At 42.7% G+C, this 20,750-nt stretch overlaps 1 protein-coding gene across 2 annotated transcripts in view; it reads right to left on the minus strand.

The window, feature by feature from the left end:
• Positions 1-17,108, minus strand: part of LOC112227569 (oxidation resistance protein 1) — a 194,618-nt gene extending 177,510 nt beyond the window's left edge. For both annotated transcript variants that reach the window (XM_042310236.1, XM_042310229.1), the window contains exon 1: positions 16,976-17,108. The gene's annotated coding sequence lies outside the window, so the exon portion shown is untranslated. The remainder of the gene's footprint in view (positions 1-16,975) is intronic.
• Positions 17,109-20,750: the final 3,642 nt, after the last annotated feature.

The following is a 20,750-nucleotide window of genomic DNA, read 5'->3' on the forward strand; positions in this document are numbered from 1 at the left end:
TGTACACAGAGGATATTTTTGCAGAATTCTGCATGCAGATTCTCAATTTGGAATTATTGGTTGGTGAGCGGACCCCAGACCTCACAACCATAAAGGGCAATGGGTTCTATAACTGATTAAAATATTTTTAGCCAGATCCTAATTGGTATGTCAAATTTCATGTTCCTTTTGATGGCATAGAAGGCCCTTCTTGCCTTGTCTCTCAGATCATTCACAGCTTTGTGGAAGTTACCTCCGGTGCTGATGTTTAGGCCGAGGTATGTATAGTTTTTTGTGTGCTCTAGGGCAAGATGGATGGTCCTGGCAATTTGTATTTGTGGTTCTGGCAACTGGACCTTTTTTGGAACACCATTATTTTTGTCTTACTGAGATTTACTGTCAGGGCTCAGGTCTGACAGAATCTGTGCAGAAGATCTTGGTGCTTCTGTTGGCCCTCCTTGGTTGGGGACAGAAAGAACCAGGCTCTGACACACACAACTGGGCACACACTCACACACTAATAGAAGTCACATTAGCTTGGCAGGAAACACAAGGTGATTATTGAAATTCTGTCAATTACTGCAGACAAGAGTAAACAGCCTTTCCATCATTTTTGACTCCTATATTTACCTTTTCCTAATAGTTGTACTGTAGATGTATGAAGGCTGTTATTTTCCCAGGGCATCTTGTTTCCCTCTCCATGTGTGTGTGTGTGTGTGTGTGTGTGTGTGTGTGTGTGTGTGTGTGTGCGTGCGTGCATGTGTGTGTGTGTCAACAACTGAATGTCAGAATAACTCAGTCAGCAAAAACACCTCAGACTGGAGCCAGGAGAAAACCAACCAACAACTGTCTATACAGGCAATTCCACAGTAACAGAGTAACACTGAGACTCCGATTTCTCACTTTCAAATGTATGTCAAACCAAAACCAATGATTACAAAGTTAAACAAACCATACAACTCTATGCACAAGGACTACATTGAACAATTTCCACTGAACATTAAAAAATATATATTTGAAGAACAGTGGAGATGCAGTTTGGTAACAGAATGACAGATTTTAAAGTAAAAAAAGTTGTTTTGTTCTGTATAGTATGATCATACTGTTCATACTGGTTTAACCATTAGCAACTCCCAGTCATTCATTAGCAACCACTGCAACTCCCAGTCATTCATCCTTCTGGACGAAGATGGAAAAGAAAGAGAGGGAGGAGCTCCAGTACATCAAGAGAATATTATTCTACTATTAATCAATCAATCAATTTGATAGACAGTAATGGAGTTAATCGGTTCCTCTCTGTCCTCACCTCTGCGTCGCTGCACAGCGCTCTCTCGCTCCTCTGACTTCAACTTTCTGGCGGATGTTAGCTAGCTAGCTTGCTAGATACAGGGCTCGAGACTTTTTTCATCACCGTCCCAGAATCATCTGTCCCAAATGAACTGTCCCAAATTAAAATATGTATTTAACATTTCTGGGGGGAGATGCCAACATGGGTCTACTCATAGGTGATCTAAAAGGCTAATAAGACTAGCCTACTACTGAAATCGATAAATGGGGCTGTCAACTGAGCCAGAAATAGATATATTTTGCATAGGCTAAATGTGAATAAATAATTAGCCTACATGTAAAAGTGTAGCCTAGGTTATATGCATATTGGCTACAGACTCTCATGTCCACGCCGATGCTGACTGACATGAGGGAGGCATCAGAAATTGTAGCCAAGCTTTAATGAGACTTTTAATTTGGCCTAGATCTGTGGAGGCTGTTGAGGGGAGGACGGCTCATAATAATGGCTGGAATGGCGTAGAATGGAGTGAATGGAATGGTATCAAACATGTGAAAATTATAGCCGTTCTCCCCTCAGCAGCCTCCACTGGCCCAGATAAGCCAGTCATTTTGACAATTATAATGTAGGATAATTAACATGAACTTCTAAAGGCTTGATTCTCTTGACATACTCGAGGCATGGTTCGTTCTGATCAAATGGTCACAGGAGCAGAGAGAAAGGTCAGTGACTGTAGCACACTGCACACATCAGCCACCTTGCAAGGCAGTCAGCAATTTGGAACTATTTAACCATAAACTTAACTGTTTAAAACCTGGAGGTTTTATTTCGTTTTAGGAGGCATGTCTTCCCAAAATCAGACCATATGTTGAGGGAATTATTTTATTAACGCTTCATTGTGTCATTGAAACCAGCATTTTCTGTTGTTCTATTGGTTTTCAAATCAACTTTCTTTCATTGCCTAGCAGGCAAAGACACAATCCTAGTCATAAGGCCACCCATGCTAGTTGTTGCATCTTTAGATCTCCCCTCTTACTACATTCCTAACAGATATTCTATGTGACATGAAACCGCTCGCATGTGCGGTGCACTTTTTTAGAACAGTGTGTTCCTGCTAATTGCATTTTGGAACATTTGCGCATAGCCTACTGCCGTGTGCGCATGTGATGTGCTTCTAATGTGAACAAATACGTTTATTCATATTCTAAGCTAAACGTCCTGATCTGTTGCCTTAGCGTCATTGCTTTCTAAAAAAAAAAATTTGGGGGGATCAATCATTCCAGAACTCTCCCAGAGTCTGTTTTGAACCGTTCCAGACATATTTTTTTTTCGTCCCAGGGACAATGGGACGCCCTTCATTTCGAGCCCTGACTACATACCCAGAGAGAAAGCACATTGTTCGATCCTCGCTCCCTCTCTCTGAAACTGTCAGATGATTATTTCTCAGTTTCTTTCCCTTGCTGTGTTGGCTCTAGTAATGATTGGTAGGACTGGGTGCAGTCAGGATACAATGAAAGAGGAAAACAAGAATGAGCGAGAAGTAAGTAGCTAGCTGGTGCTAGTTAATTAGTTTGTTGTTTTCACATCACTTGTCATGACTGCCTGCAGCAGCACTCTCTCAACACCCAATAACTGTGCTCAACACACACCCATTCGGCCATCCCCCTCCCTCCCTCCACTCACTGACTCACTCACTGACTCACTCACGGACTCATTCACTGACTCACTCAGTAACAGCCTGCCTCACTGCTTAATAGTCAGCAGCAGCAGGTCACAGTGAAATTAATTGATATATTTTTAAAGAGAAATGCCATGGCGTCCGCAGTGCAATTTAGAAGTAGCCCAAAATCCCACAACCCACAACCAATACATTTTCACCCACGACATAGTTTTCAAAGTAGCCCAATTTCACGGGAAAACCGCAGACATGGCAACCCTGGTACGGGTTCGCTTCATGCTGCTACAGTGTGGTAGCCAGGGGTCCAAGTCAGTGGAGAAGTTGAGCCTCACGCTTCAACACTCTTAAGAGTCTACCTTTAACCTAATAAAAACAGTTCTGTAGGAATGAGGTTTGTGCATCCTTATACATTATCACAGCATATTGGCTATGTTTGGACTGCCGATATTGTTATTTTCAGACCATATTATATAAAAAACTTGAGATTTGATAACAAAATAAATCAGTTGCTGTATCACTTGTGAGGCACAGCTGAGCATAAATTTAAATAATTCACTTTTTTATTTTACTGGACTGATGGAACCAGCATCTGATAGTAAGTCTCAGCGGATCTGTATATGATCAAGTCTCCACCCTAACAATGGGAGTTGTTGTCCCAAAGGTGGGAAGGCAGGCGACAAGTTTAGGTCCAAAATAAGCCCATAGAAACACATTGGGCTTATTTTGGACAGATTTGTCGAGAGTGAAACCTCTCGCTTCGCCTCTTCCTCTCTGGCAGCAGAGGGTCCACCTCTCACAGTCCCTGCTCTCTCCTTTCCTCTGGTGAGACTGTCCAGAGAGAGGGGACACCGTCCTCCACCTGATGGCTAAACTTGTGCCTTATGCACAAATGTATTTTGTTCCTATGACCAGAAAAAGTGAAATATTCCTCGATATTAAAATAGATATGATGAGCTGCTAATAATAAAAACGCAGGGCTATCGATACACTTGGCTACTATCGATACACTTGGCTACTATCAATACACTTGGCTACTATCGATACACTTGGCTACTATCGATACACTAGGCTGCCTTCGATACACTTGGCTGCTATCGATACACTTGGCTGCTATCGATACACTTGGCTGCTATCGATACACTTGGCTGCTATCGATACACTTGGCTACTATCGATACACTTGGCTACTATCGATACACTTGGCTGCTATCGATACACTTGGCTACTATCGATACACTTGGCTACTATCGATACACTTGGCTACTATCGATACACTTGGCTACTATCGATACACTTGGCTACTATCGATACACTTGGCTACTATCAATACACTTGGCTACTATCGATACACTTGGCTGCTATCGATACACTTGGCTGCTATCGATACACTTGGCTGCTATCGATACACTTGGCTGCTATCGATACACTTGGCTGCTATCGATACACTTGGCTGCTATCGATACACTTGGCTACTATCGATACACTTGGCTACTATCGATACACTTGGCTACTATCGATACACTTGGCTACTATCGATACACTTGACCTACTTCCTATGACTGTTTATTGCCAAGTCACTATAATAAGGTTGAAGAATACGTGAGGTCACAAATGTTACTTGAATTACCCCTTCAAATGAAACACATTCTGTATAAAGCTACAGGCTTGAGTCATTTAATAGGTTATAAACTACTATTTGAACGCAATCCAATAATGATGTACTGAATTGTGAACCTGTAATGACACATTGTGAGCATTTACATAACAGCTCTGCTAATCTGGATCATAACACAGGAGTTTTATAGCAATATGAATATGTCTGCCAAAAGTGGACTTATGTGGACATTTAGCTAGACTCAAAAGCAACAGCAATATAACACGATCTTTCAAAACACCAAACTATAGAGGCAAATTCTTTAAGAATGAAAGACACATGAAACTGCATTTGAATAAACCTGACGTGTTTTTAGGAGAAACAAAAGGTGGCAAAGCAATGACTAAATCCTCATTGGGGTCACACGGTGAAAGCATACTGTGCTAGAAAGCAGATTGATGCATCTTTGAATTCTACAAGGTTGATAGGCCTTTCAAAAACAGCATTCTCTATTATTCATCCTCTACGAGCACACAGTGTTGTTTTATTGGTGCTAAGTTAATTCATGTTATCCCCGTGAGTGTTATGTTCAGACCAAAGCAACGCCCTTGAGAATGGTTGATGGGTAATATTCTGAAGGAGACATGACAGCAGCGTCAATGACTGTGCCTACGGTGTTATAAAAAACTATTGTGGGACGCAGTAGGCCTATGTTATAAAAGCTACTTTCGGCTCTTTAGGTTTAGAAAAAAAGCTGCGACACATAACTGTGCCATTAACAACAGTTGTACAAAACACACAAAAAAGTATAATGAATTCACATATTAAAGGGAAATTCCACCACTTTTCAACCTGATACTCATCATCTCATACCCATACCAGTGTCTACATAATATTATGTGAAAATGGCGTGTTTCTACGATCTGTGGTTGAAAAGATAAGAAGAAAAGTCTTAAAATATCCTTCCCTAAGACATCCTCGAGTAGGATTTTTTTTCTTTTGAAATTGTGATTTTCAAAACTTGCAACGAGTTTCTAGCCTGAGAGAAGCTATTTTCTTGCTCCCCGCGTCACCATGAATCTCATAGGGTTTAAAAATCACAGTTTATTTTTATGTCTTACCTTTTTTCATCAGGTAGAACATTTTTACTTCATATTATACAAAACATAGAAATGTGCCCTTTTCACATGTGGACACCAGTGGAGGCTCCTCAGAGGAGGAAGGGGAGGACCATTCTCCTCAGTGAATTTCATAAAACTAAAAAGGGTAAAACATTTAAAAAGTTGTCCTTTTTAGAAAATAAATGACTAAATATATTCACATCACCAAATAATTTATTAAAACACACTGTTTTGCAAAGAAGGTCCACAGTAGCCTCAACAGCACTCTGAGGGTAGCGCCATGGTGTAGCCGGAGGACAGCTAGCTTCCGTCCTCCTCCGGGTACATTGACTTCAATACAAAACTTAGGAGGCTCATGGTTCTCAACCCCTTCCATAGACGTACACAGTAATTATGACAACTTCCAGAGGACGTCCTCCAACCTATCAGAGCTCTTGCAGCATGAACTGTCATGTTGTCCACCCAATCAAAGGATCATAGAATGAATCTAGTACTGAAAGCATAAACTACAGCTAAGACTGCAATGCATAAAATGTTGTGAGTTGTTGACTCAAATTGAGAGAAAGACAATAGTTGAACAGTTTTGAACAAATTCATTTCTTCAAAAATTAAGGAGATGCAAGAGAGATAGAGAGATTTGGTCATTGCTTTTCACTTTCAGTTTACATTAGCTAGCTGGCTATGACTATTCAACACAACACTGGAACCCTTCCAAGTCAAGGTAAGCTTTTGGTTTTACTAATTCATTGCCACTTGGGCCCGCCGGTCTAACTGCTAAACTGCTTACTGACTATACACTGTAACGTTACTGCATGATTGTAGCAGGTTTACTAAGGAGTTAGTTCTATTAGCTATGTTGACTATGACGTTACTTTAGCTAATACGGTGACAACAATGCAGGCTGTGTGAAGAAGTTATGATATGGTTTGGCTTGGAAAGTTTTTTTTGCCTGATCTTATACAGTTGATGTGTTGTGCATTGAAGTCCACAAACATAGGGAAAAGGTGAGAGTAGAGCGCATAGATGCGAGAAGGTATACAATGTGGCTGCTATGAAAGTGAACTGTGTTTACGTGTGATAAGGGGTGTATTCATTCCGACGATTCTGTTGAAAAACGTTTCTTAAACGGAAGAAACGGAACAAAACGGGGATAAACATACCCGAATTTGTCCAATAGAAACTCTAATTTGCAACTGTTGGACTAATGAATACACCCTTGACCTGTGTGTACCGACGTTGTAAACTTTAATTCATAGGCTAGGTTGTAGCAACCTCATGATAGGTATAGGGACAATTCTAGTATAATGTAGTAGCCTAAACCTATCGATGTTACATTGAACTGGGTGAATGGAATATAAATGACAGTCATCCATTATGCTGTAATAGAAATAAGGCCATGCTCATGACAATAAAAATAGTTCTCCCTCATCAAAAACGGCACCGACAGCCACTGGGGAACACTGGGATGGAGCTGGAGATAATGAATGAGGTTGGAAAGTGATGACATTCTGCTTAATGTGTGTCCAGGAAACCGTCCCTTAAAGATCAACAGCAAAAAACGTTCAAGAATGATTTTAAGAATGTGATAGTGCTATTTGTAACTTCCACTAAACAACCCCACAGACAGACAATGTTTTGCATGTCAGCGGTCCAGCAGTCCAAGTGACACTTTGATTCTTGAAAGTTCAATACCTACACAGATATTGTTTTTGAGTGGATTATTTCTTTAAACACAGCAGAGTCAGACAGACACATGACCACTACAGTATATCTATTACCAGTCCTTGGCGCTCTGATAACGACACGGTTGTTTTTAATTAATTATTAAACTCCTGTCTTTGGCCTAGAGTAGGTCTGGATGGGACAGACACTAACACAGGCCTACTAGGAGGGCCTTCTCAAATAATTTATGCTATTTCAGTCTACTAGTTGTCTGTATCTATGGTTACTTTAAATACATGGTATATACTCTCTTTCTATGTCTAATGTCATATCACTGACTGATGTCCCTACATGTTCACAGTTCAACATATTTTTCTTCTTTAAAAAATGTATACAAATTATTCCAATTGTTTATTGATCATGTAGAACTTTCTACTGTACTGTATGTAGATTCAGAGTTCAGATCTCTGGTAGGGACAAAGCCAATCATTGGAGTTCAGATCTCTAGACATAGGCAATCATTGGAGTTCAGATCTGTAACCTCAGCTGTAGACATAGAGCAGCAGTAGCTCCTGGCAAGGTGGTAGGACACTGTCATTGCAAGTTAGAGACAACTCAGTACAGGCTGACTCATTATACAAAATGATATTAAACTGACAGGGACAAACGCTCTTGGGGCCTCGTACCATCAAATTCCAAAAGCATGATTCAGTTGGTTGGTGAAGCCATAGAAAGCAGAACTGAAGGCTCTGAGGACTGTTCATTTTGGTTAAGTGCTGTGCGATTCATGACAACACGCTTGACAGCCAGCATTACAACATCAACCCATCATGTTACTGTACATAACACCAGCCTGTGATTTATCATGTCAGCTATCTGTCATATTAATCATCAGGTTCACCAAGAGTCTACACAATTTATAGTTAATTATATGCGCCCTTAAAGGTGGACTCAGCTAGATGACTTTGCATGCACTAAGTAAAGACATAGTGGGTCAATTTCCGCAACAACTAAGAGTGTTGAGGTGCGAGGCTAAACTTCTCTGCTGTTTTGGTCACATAGGGTGCCATTATAGCCTACATAGTTGGTCTATAGGCTGAGGCCTGGCAGGGACAGAGGGTGAGTGACCAGTACGGGCTGGGAGGGGCGGGTGGCTGTGGGGTCAATGGGCTGGGTTTACATAAGCTTGGCTGTGCTTAATCCTCTGTAAGCCACAACCAGTCCCATGATGCCGTTTACTGTGGGCTGTACGTAGTATGTATGTAAAGCTGTTATAAACCCTGCCTGTCTTTCGCAACGCAAGTAACAAAGCTGGTCATTTCTGTATAGAGCTATTGTCTATACAGCTTGTGGTCATTACTGCATGGTCTATTGAGTTAAGGGTCAGATGAGTTGAGGGGTTGAGGGTCAGATGAGTTGAGGGATTAAGTTGAGGGATTCAGATGAGTTGAGGGATTCAGATGAGTTAAGGGATTAATTTTCTATCCTTATTTTTGTCGAGCAATTGGTTCGCAGTGGATGGCATCTACTGTATGCCTTTTTGAGATTTGTGTCAACCTGACTGATGTCTGGGGCTGCAGGTAGCCTAGTGGTTAGAGCATTGGGCCAGTAACCCAAAGATTGCTGGATCGAATCCCCGAAGCTGATAAGGTAAAAACCTGTCGTTCTGCTTCTGAGCAAGGCAGTTAACCCACTGTTAACCCGGGTGCTGAAGATGTGGATGTCGATTGAGGCAGCCCCCCGCACCTTTCTGATTCAAAGGGATTGGGTTAAATGCGGAAGACATATTTCAGTTGAATACATTCAGTTGTACAACTGACTAGCTATCCACTTTCCCTTAAATGTGGTTTCTTCTCTATCACCAAGGTTTTCAAAAACTGAGAAGTGTGTTTAAAGCCAGAAGACTCATGAAGCAATAATGAGAGAATGCCTTTCTTGGAAATGTTCTTGTCACAGAGAATGACATGTGCATTTCCTGTAATCAGAACAGGAAGCAACTATGCAGTCGCTTCCCTTGTCATTATTTGAGTGCTTTTCTTCCTGTTTTAATGTCTCGCTCCCATCCCGCTCTGTAAAACGGAACAGCTCTTTTCATTAGGATAAAACACAGCAACAAGCATCATGACTCAACACTCTGAAAAAGCTGTTAGAAAGTAAATCCCTTAATCTAGAACTTTCACTGTTAGCAAAATCCTAACACACAGTCAGACAGTGGGTTTGTGGCACAGGGTGGTTGTCTTACCAAATAACATCATAGGGAATTATTAAATGCAGAACATTTTAGGTCAAGCATAAGTGCATTGGTAAAAAACCTTTATAAAAAAAGTTGATTGTTTGATTGGTTGACTGATTGATTGACGGATGGATTGAAACGTATTAAATGGCGTAGCCCACTGGATTTTACAGTCCAGTGGTTCTCACCCATACACTCAGATGATCAAAAACCCAGCAGGACAATCCTAATGCATCTATGTTTAATCATCGTCTAAGAGTGGAAACTGGAGCTGATGATCATTGAATAGTATTCCCTGACGTGGTGTGTCTATAAATGCCTGTCTGCAAGGGCGTAGGAGCTGGGGGGAGGACATGGGGGACATGTCCCCTCCAGTGTTAGAAGCAGGACTGAAAAACTGTGAAATTCTTAAGCCAAGAACACTTGCAAGCTACATAATTACTTGCACAATCAGTGTCTTAGTCTTCATCATAGAGTTAGCAAGTTCACAATGCCACCAGTCAAGAAGAGAGCAAAGATAGATGTGCAAAGGACTGTAAGTAAGGTTCTTGGCAAAAGAACACACCACCCCTGGCAAACTAGCTGGCCAATTTGAGTGTTTTCACTTCGATGTCTTTAATTTCATCACAGAGACTTTGGTTCATGAAGATGTGTTCCATTGTTAAGACTTTGTTTGGTGTTATCAGTGACAACCATGAACAGACAGACAGTCTGAGAGGAAGGGAGAGAGAGGCCACAAACCAACAGGTACGATACTGAGAAGTGACTCTCCATGCTCATAAAGCTAATAGGCTGATGATCTGTCATAGTGTGAATCAATCTGAATGATTTTATATGATCTCTGATGAACAGGGTAGAAAATGAATCATATAGTGGCAGAGAGTACAACATGGTAGTTTAATTAAATATATGCATATTAACAGTCACACTGGTATTCAGTATAGTATGAATGGCCCTGGTCTTTAGACTGATTGGACTGTTCCTGTGTAAGTGCCTCTCTGCAAGGCCCCCCATAGCAAAATGTCCCCCCCCCATGGTAGAGTCTATCCTACTGTACGCCCCGCCCCTGCCTGTTTGAGGTGGTGGTTACCTGTGAGCATAAAGTCATGTTTTTGTAGCTCCTATGCCTTCCCTACATGTTTTCAGTTGTTTTTTGACATGCATTCCTGATTCAATTGTCAACTGCTCAAGGTAGTTTTCACAGCAATAGTGCCTTTAGTGATGATATAGGCCTACTGTTGTCATTTCAGCTCTGAGAAATGAGAATGCTCCCAATTTCATAGACAGGGACTAGGATAATAATAACCAGTTTTGTACCAGGCAGCGTTCAGTGGGTTGCATTCCAAATGGCACCCTATTCTCTATATTCTGCAGTGCACTACTTTTGGGTAAAAAGAAGTACACTGCATAGAGAATATGATGCCATTTGGGATGCACATCACTGAGAGTAGGTGTTTTAATCAAGTCTAGCAAGAGCATGCATAATCACAGCACATTGACTCGTGACTCAGGATGGAAGGTGTGTTAGCCTCATACAATTACTTACTCTTACATTATACCCGTGTCTGAAATTACTTGTATTGTTTACTCAAACATGATTAGATCTCAACATCTTCCAATTGGAATTGCATGAGCTGAAGTCAATTATCCATTTGAGGTCAAGAGGAATTGGTTTTAGAGTTGAAGATGCACTATGCAGAAAAAGCTCCCCCATTTTCTGGTTGCAGACATTCTAATGGTTCGCCTAATTTCAGTTTATGTGACAAAACAAGCAAACATAGTGTAGAGAATCATTGTATTTTCAGCTGGTGTACAAAACTGAAAGTAAATGACACAAAAACAAAACCTAAGAAGAGGAAGCATAGAAATAACACTGTTACAGATACAGGTATCCTGAGTGTGTATTCCTTTTCTCTCCTTCTCCCCTCACACTGTTACAGATACAGGTATCCTGAGTGTGTATTCCTTTTCTCTCCTTCTCCCCTCACACTGTTACAGATACAGGTATCCTGAGTGTGTATTCCTTTTCTCTCCTTCTCCCCTCACACTGTTACAGATACAGGTATCCTGAGTGTGTATTCCTACTCACTGGTTTCCGGCGCCGACAGAGATGGCCGCCTCGCTTCGCGTTCCTAGGAAACTATGCAGTTTTTTGTTTTTTTACGTGTTATTTCTTACACTAGTACCCCAGGTCATCTTAGGTTTCATTACATACAGCCGAGAAGAACTACTGAATATAAGATCAGCGTCAACTCACCATCAGTACGACCAAGAATATGTTTTTCGCGATGCGGATCCTGTGTTCTGCCTTACAACCAGTGTAACGGAGTGGATTACATGCAGCGACCCGGAAAAACGACTCAGAAAAAGAGGGAAACGAAGCGGTCTTCTGGTCAGACTCCGGAGACGGGCACACCGTGCACCACTCCCTAGCATTCTTCTCGCCAATGTCCAGTCTCTTGACAACAAGGTTGATGAAATCCGAGCAAGGGTAGCATTCCAGAGGGACATCAGAGACTGCAACGTTCTCTGCTTCACGGAAACATGGCTAACTGGAGAGACGCAATCCGAAGCGGTGCAGCCAGCTGGTTTCTCCACGCATCGCGCCGACAGAAACAAACATCTTTCTGGTAAGAAGAGGGGCGGGGGCGTATGCCTTATGACTAACGTGACATGGTGTGATGACAGAAACATACAGGAACTCAAATCCTTCTGTTCACCTGATTTAGAATTCCTCACAATCAAATGTAGACCGCATTATCTACCAAGAGAATTCTCTTCGATTATAATCACAGCCGTATATATCCCCCCCCAAGCAGACACATCGATGGCTCTGAACGAACTTTATTTAACTCTCTGCAAACTGGAAACGATTTATCCGGAGGCTGCATTCATTGTAGCTGGGGATTTTAACAAGGCTAATCTGAAAACAAGACTCCCTAAATTTTATCAGCATATCGATTGCGCAACCAGGGGTGGAAAGACCCTGGATCATTGTTACTCTAACTTCCGCGACGCATATAAGGCCCTGCCCCGCCCCCTTTCGGAAAAGCTGACCACGACTCCATTTTGTTGATCCCTGCCTACAGACAGAAACTAAAACAAGAGGCTCCCACGCTGAGGTCTGTCCAACGCTGGTCCGACCAAGCTGACTCCACACTCCAAGACTGCTTCCATCACGTGGACTGGGAGATGTTTCGTATTGCGGCAGACAACAACATTGACGAATACGCTGATTCGGTGTGCGAGTTCATTAGAACGTGCGTTGAAGATGTCGTTCCCATAGCAACGATTAAAACATTCCCTAACCAGAAACCTTGGATTGATGGCAGCATTTGTGTGAAACTGAAGGCACGAACCACTGCTTTTAATCAGGGCAAGGTGTCTGGTAACATGGCTGAATACAAACAGTGCAGCTATTCCCTCCGCAAGGCTATCAAACAAGCTAAGCGCCAGTACAGAGACAAAGTAGAATCTCAATTCAATGGCTCAGACACAAGAGGCATGTGGCAGGGTCTACAGTCAATCACGGACTACAGGAAGAAACCCAGCCCAGTCACGGACCAGGATGTCTTGCTCCCAGGCAGACTAAATAACTTTTTTGCCCGCTTTGAGGACAATACAGTGCCACTGACACGGCCTGCAAAGAAAACATGCGGTCTCTCCTTCACTGCAGCCGAAGTGAGTAAGACATTTAAACGTGTTAACCCTCGCAAGGCTGCAGGCCCAGATGGCATCCCCAGCCGCGCCCTCAGAGCATGCGCAGGCCAGCTGGCCGGTGTGTTTACGGACATATTCAATCAATCCCTATACCAGTCTGCTGTTCCCACATGCTTCAAGAGGGCCACCATTGTTCCTGTTCCCAAGAAAGCTAAGGTAACTGAGCTAAACGACTACCGCCCCGTAGCACTCACATCCGTCATCATGAAGTGCTTTGAGAGACTAGTCAAGGACCATATCACCTCCACCCTACCTGACACCCTAGACCCACTCCAATTTGCTTACCGCCCAAATAGGTCCACAGACGATGCAATCTCAACCACACTGCACACTGCCCTAACCCATCTGGACAAGAGGAATACCTATGTGAGAATGCTGTTCATCGACTACAGCTCGGCATTCAACACCATAGTACCCTCCAAGCTCGTCATCAAGCTCGAGACCCTGGGTCTCGACCCCGCCCTGTGCAACTGGGTTCTGGACTTCCTGACGGGCCACCCCCAGGTGGTGAGGGTAGGCAACAACATCTCCTCCCCGCTGATCCTCAACACTGGGGCCCCACAAGGGTGCGTTCTGAGCCCTCTCCTGTACTCCCTGTTCACCCACGACTGCGTGGCCATGCACGCCTCCAACTCAATCATCAAGTTTGCGGACGACACAACAGTGGTAGGCTTGATTACCAACAACGACGAGACGGCCTACAGGGAGGAGGTGAGGGCCCTCGGAGTGTGGTGTCAGGAAAATAACCTCACACTCAACGTCAACAAAACTAAGGAGATGATTGTGGACTTCAGGAAACAGTAGAGGGAACACCCCCCCATCCACATCGATGGAACAGTAGTGGAGAGGGTAGCAAGTTTTAAGTTCCTCGGCATACACATCACAGACAAACTGAATTGGTCCACTCACACAGACAGCATCGTGAGGAAGGCGCAGCAGCGCCTCTTCAACCTCAGGAGGCTGAAGAAATTCGGCTTGTCACCAAAAGCACTCACAAACTTCTACAGATGCACAATCGAGAGCATCCTGGCGGGCTGTATCACCGCCTGGTATGGCAACTGCACCGCCCTCAACCGTAAGGCTCTCCAGAGGGTAGTGAGGTCTGCACAACGCATCACCGGGGGCAAACTACCTGCCCTCCAGGACACCTACACCACCCGATGCTACAGGAAGGCCATAAAGATCATCAAGGACATCAACCACCTGAGCCACTGCCTGTTCACCCCGCTGTCATCCAGAAGCCGAGGTCAGTACAGGTGCATCAAAGCTGGGACCGAGAGACTGAAAAACAGCTTCTATCTCAAGGCCATCAGACTGTTAAACAGCCACCACTAACACTGAGTGGCTACTGCCAACACACTGTCAATGACACTGACTCTACTCCAGCCACTTTAATAATGGGAATTGATGGGAAATGATGTAAATATATCACTAGCCACTTTAAACAATGCTACCTTATATAATGTTACTTACCCTACATTATTCATCTCATATGCATACGTAGATACTGTACTCTATATCATCGACTGCATCCTTATGTAATACATGTATCACTAGCCACTTTAACTATGCCACTTGGTTTACATACTCATATCATATGTATATACTGTACTCGATATCATCTACTGTATCTTGCCTATGCTGCTCTGTACCATCACTCATTCATATATCCTTATGTACATATTCTTTATCCCCTTACACTGTGTATAAGACAGTAGTTTTTTTTTTTTTGGAATTGTTAGTTAGATTACTTGTTCGTTATTACTGCATTGTCGGAACTAGAAGCACAAGCATTTCGCTACACTCGCATTAACATCTGCTAACCATGTGTATGTGACAAATAAAATTTGATTTGATTTGATTTGATTTATTCCTTTTCTCTCCTTCTCCCCTCACACTGTTACAGATACAGGTATCCTGAGTGTGTATTCCTTTTCTCTCCTTCTCCCCTCACACTGTTACAGATACAGGTATCCTGAGTGTGTATTCCTTTTCTCTCCTTCTCCCCTCACACTGTTACAGATACAGGTATCCTGAGTGTGTGTTCCTTTTCTCTCCTTCTCCCCTCACACTGTTACAGATACAGGTATCCTGAGTGTGTATTCCTTTTCTCTCCTTCTCCCCTCACACTGTTACAGATACAGGTATCCTGAGTGTGTATTCCTTTTCTCTCCTTCTCCCCTCACACTGTTACAGATACAGGTATCCTGAGTGTGTATTCCTTTTCTCTCCTTCTCCCCTCACATTGTTACAGATACAGGTATCCTGAGTGTGTATTCCTTTTCTCTCCTTCTCCCCTCACACTGTTACAGACCCCTAATTCAACTATCCACTAACCGTAACTCTACAGTGGCAAATTGTTGTGTATCAAGAGTTGCAGTAGTTTGTTGACAGTTTGAGTAGCCCAACTAAAGATCATCTATAGCACGTGTCAAACTCATCCCACTGAGGGCCAAGTGTCTGAGGGTTTCCGCTCCACCCTTGTCCTTGATTGATGAATTAAGGTCACTGATTAGTAAGGAATTCCCCTCACCTGGTTGTCTAGGTCTTAATTGAAAGGAATAACCAAAAACCAGCAGACACTAGGCCCTCCATGGAATGAGTTTGACATCCCTGATCTATAGAGAATATCCAATTGAAGTGTGACTGTGACCAAGGTCTGTCTGCCCTTGTGGTGCTTGTCTTGACCGTGAGTCTTGAGTTCCTTAGTGGAACCGGGGCAATGCCATGGCATGGGGTGCATGTTGAAAAGAAATAACCAATGACTGAAACAAACACATACTGTGCAAGTTCCATGCATGTCACATGTTCAGCCGTTGGCTACCTTGATGCATTATGCAGCCCGATTGCTGTGGATAGATATTATCTCTATAAAGAGTGGCAGGCCAGATGGCTATAGTTAGGGCGAATTAGTGTTTAAGGCAGACAGACAGACAGGCAGACAGCCAGACAGTGATGAGTAATGTGTATGCAGGCAGGCATCATTCATTCCATTCCCCACCGAATGCATTCCAGAGATAACTTTCTATCCAGTCTCCCACCATGAATTATTGAACTAACATTAAAATAATAGGGGGATTGCATCATTGCACATTATGTTACCATTGTAATACAATCACATGTTCACGTGTCACATGTACGTGTGTAGTAACATGTATAATGTTATTATTATGTCCCTGTTCCTGTGTCATCCTTTTTACAGCTTATACTTAAAAAACTAGCCTACTTTGAGGCTGCTGGACAATTATATACAGTACTAGTATGGCTACTGTACAGGCTATAGCATAAACTATAATATCTTCAAAAACAATGACAGCCTCGCTCATCGAACAATTTGATACCGCGCGCATTTTGAAGAATACACGTATTAAATAGATATTTTTAGTGTACCAAATGTGGTGGTTCAATGTTCAATGTCAAGACTGTTAGTTACTCTTTTAACTGGTAATGCAGGTATTTGCGTGCGTACACTGTTCTGCTGAAGCATCGTTTCGGCTGTTTTCTCAAAGCTTTGCGAGGGGTTGTATATAACATGTTTATTAGTGAACAACATGTCAATGCATGAATATACATTACTTGCGGGAATACATATATTTCCATGTATAAAATCTAACTCTTCAAAATATAAGCCGGTGCGTGCATCGTTTCAAAAACATCACACGCGATAGCCTAAACGTCAGTCCCACAATAAAACCGTTACTTACTTTCAGAAGGGATCTCGTGCAATGACCTGGGTTCAGTTGTTTACAAACATTCTCAGTCGGTGTGAAACAGAATTCAGTCTTAATTTTTCTGCAAGCGTGCAGCATCATAGCAGAAAGTGGGAACAGTTGAGACATGCGGAGTAATTTGACCCTCTCGTTATAGAAACTACCATCACGAAGAAGAGCAGGGGAGGATCGGATCAAACCAACACCGACACAAACCTACTCTATAACAACGGGAGGGATGCATCGAGGCGTTGGAGGAGAGCGATATTGCAAATTGGTTGTGACGAAGCGGATTGGATAGGAGGGGAAATGACAACACTTCAGTTGTTCATCATACCAATGCAGTAGCGACCTATACATTTATCAGACTATGAGACAGGAGAGCTGATGTGTCTGTGTGAAGGGCTATAGAGCAGACAGTCAGTGGTTCTCAATTCAGAGAAAAAAACAGGGGTTCTAGTGATGGATGGAGGGAGAGATGGAGGCACGAGGAAAGGGGGCAGGATGGTGCATGCCATGGACAGCCAGGCCCTAGTGTGTTGGCAGCTTGGCAGCTTTCCTTCTGGGACACAGCAGAGGACTGTTCTGTCACTATCAAAACCACAAAGCTGTCTCAAAGATGTCAGTGAGTTAGTTACTCAGAGCAGTAGCACAACAACATTGCTGTGTCACTGGGCTACTGGCTGTCTGTCTGTTGCTGTTATTAATGCTGTAGACAACCAGAAGTGTATACCATAATGCTGAACATAAGAGTATAGGAATATCCATCCAGGACCTCTATACCAGGTGGTGTCAGAGGAAGGCCATCAAAAGACTCCAGCCACCTAGGTCATAGACTCTTCTCTCTGCTACTGCACTTGCAAGTGGTACCAATTCACCAAGTCTGGAACAAACAGGACCCTGAACAGCTTCTACCCCCAAGCCATACGACTGCTAAATAGTCAACCAAATAGCTACCCAGACTATCTTCTTTGACTCCCTTTGCCCTAACTCTTTTGACTCATCACATACACTGCTGCTACTGCTTTTTATCTATCCTGTTGCCTAGTGACCTAACCCCTACCTACACATATCTACAGTACCCCGTACCCCTGCACATGGACTCAGTGCTGGTACCCTGTGTATTTAACCAAGTTATCGTTACTCGTTGTGATTCATTCCTCGTGTTATCTTTCTATTATTATTTGTCATTGTTGGGAAGGGCCAGTAACTAAGCATTTCACTGTTAGTCTCCACCTGTTGGTTACGAAGCATGTGACAAAAACATTTTGATTTGATATCATATGACACAGTCAGAGAGACTATGAATATTATCAGCAGGCCTATTAATATTGATCTGAACTGAATAACCCATGATAACCGAAGACGATACTTGACAGACATGTATAGCACTACTGTAGTATGTGTTGTCCATTACATGAAGTGGACATGTTTATTGCCTTGGGGCTGCTGCTTGTCATGCAATTAAGACCCACTACACTTTGCAAAACATACACAACACATATGCCAACATTACACATGCAGACACGTAAACAGGCACTAATCCACATCACAATCAATGATTGAATTAATCTCATCGAAAAACAATAGACATTTCAGTCATACAATCTACTACTAATTTACTTTAACAAGGTTGATTGTCAGAAGTCGGTGTGGGTCCTTTCCATCATTAGCTGGCTACAGTCTGGTCTACCTGGTTGCCATGGTGATCCCTCCGGCTCTGGTGGGGTCAGCTCTTAGCTCTACTAACACCCTGTAATTGACTGTGCTGGATCTAATGAGAATGGCAGCCAGGCAGTCTGCTAGCATGCAGTGTTCACAGAGAGCCAGGACCAAGGGAATGATAAGGGTTTAATTAATACAAATTGCACTGAGATGTTCTTGAATAAACCATATTAATCAACTGGCCTTGGCTGGATGGAAATGAAATAATATAGAATAGAAAGTAATACAATAGTTTGTCCTCTGAGGAGGAAATGATTTTCTACAACCTTATACATAACACACAAACAAACCAACATTACCATCACTCAGACATTTTCAGTTTCATGTCTCATTGTTGTGAGATACGGGAAAAGAGATTGAACTGCACATTGAATAGCCTGGATGACATCATATTTTACAACATAATTTTCGTGTTGGGTAGTGCTAGGTAGAAATGTATTAGAATATTATGACTTACCTGGTTAAATAAAGGAAAAACATTAAAGTATCAGGTTTCAGGTAAGACCCAAGTGCAGACTGTGTTGAAGTAACAATGTTTATTGCAACAACAGGGGCAGACAAACGACAGGTCAAGGCAGGCAGAGGTCGATAATCCAGATTAGTGGGGCAAAGGTACAGGGCCGAAGGCAGGCAGGCCCAGGTCAGGCAGAGGTCGGTAATCCAGAGTAGTGGCAAAGGTACAGGACCACAGGCAGGCCCAGGTCAGGCAGAGTGATCAGGCAGGTGGACTCAGAGTCAGGACAGGCAGGGGTCAAAACTAGGAGGGTGAGAAAAGAGAGACTGGAGAAAGCAGGAGCTGATACATAAAACGCTGGTAGGCTTGAACAAACAGGACGAACTGGCATAGACAGACAGAAAACACAGGTATAAATACCCAGCAGGGGATAAGTGGGGAAGATGGGCGACACCTGGAGGGGGCTATAGGGTCAAGCACAAAGACAGGTGAAACAGATCAGGGCGTGACATAAAGTACATATCAGAGAGAGAGAGCACTATTGACAGGAGTACTCAACACATGTAAGGTATGTAAATAATGGCACATTTAACTTAATGCTTTAAAAAAGATATTCATGTTTATTGAGCAGTGTTCATGTAATTTGAACTACTCAGATTGACTTGAAATAGGTGGTATAGCCTCTGCCCCTTAACCCTCTGAAGATGATTCAGTCTCCAGGTACAACACAGGCACTAAGTATCAGCCAATCCTCTTTGGCCTTGACTCCCTCCTATCATGGGGACCAGAATAAGACAAATCACCAAAGATCTACTAGCTTCATAACATATGTGACCTTAATAAAAAAAATAAATCAATGTGTTGTAGATGCAAACACTGAAGCATTGGAACATTTACTTCACATTTCATCCTAGGAGAAGTGCGAGATCAGACTCCCTTCTGCCTTCTGCCTATCCAGTATGACACTGTGAGCCAATGTATCAGACTGAGGTGAATACAGGATCAAATGAATGAAGTCAAGCCAGTGGGGTGGGAGATATGAACACCTGCCCATCCATCCCTGGGAATGCCCTGTAGACAGACAGATGTTGGTGCCCTGCGATGGCCTCTGTGATATAAACATGCTGCTGGCAGCGGATATGTTTCCCTGTTAACCTGCTTCATCTACCCAATACAGAACAGATAAGGACAACAGGAAATGGGTTTTCATGGTTTCTCCCATGCTATCCCAATTACCGCCTGATTTCATGGAGCTGCCCTGTGGATGTGTAGAAATGTAATGTAATGTTAGTGCTTCATTTGCCCATTCACCTCACATTTTAATTAGAAATCCCTTATCAATGTTCAAGATTGAGTTTAATCAAATATTTTGACTACAGAATGTGTATCCCAGCTAGCACATTTGGTTCCTTGGAAGTTGTGGGAATGTACGTTTTTGGTTTCCCATTGGTTCTGAGAACTAAGTCATAAGTTTCCTGATCGGTAAAACAAAACGTTTTTTAAATGTTCTGAGATGGAAGTGAACATTACACCTGTTCTGGGAACATTAATTTTTAGGTTGCAGGGAGGTTCTGAGAACATTTTACTATG

This window comes from Oncorhynchus tshawytscha, linkage group LG03 (genome assembly GCF_018296145.1).
Source record: "Oncorhynchus tshawytscha isolate Ot180627B linkage group LG03, Otsh_v2.0, whole genome shotgun sequence".
NCBI lineage: Eukaryota > Metazoa > Chordata > Actinopteri > Salmoniformes > Salmonidae > Oncorhynchus > Oncorhynchus tshawytscha.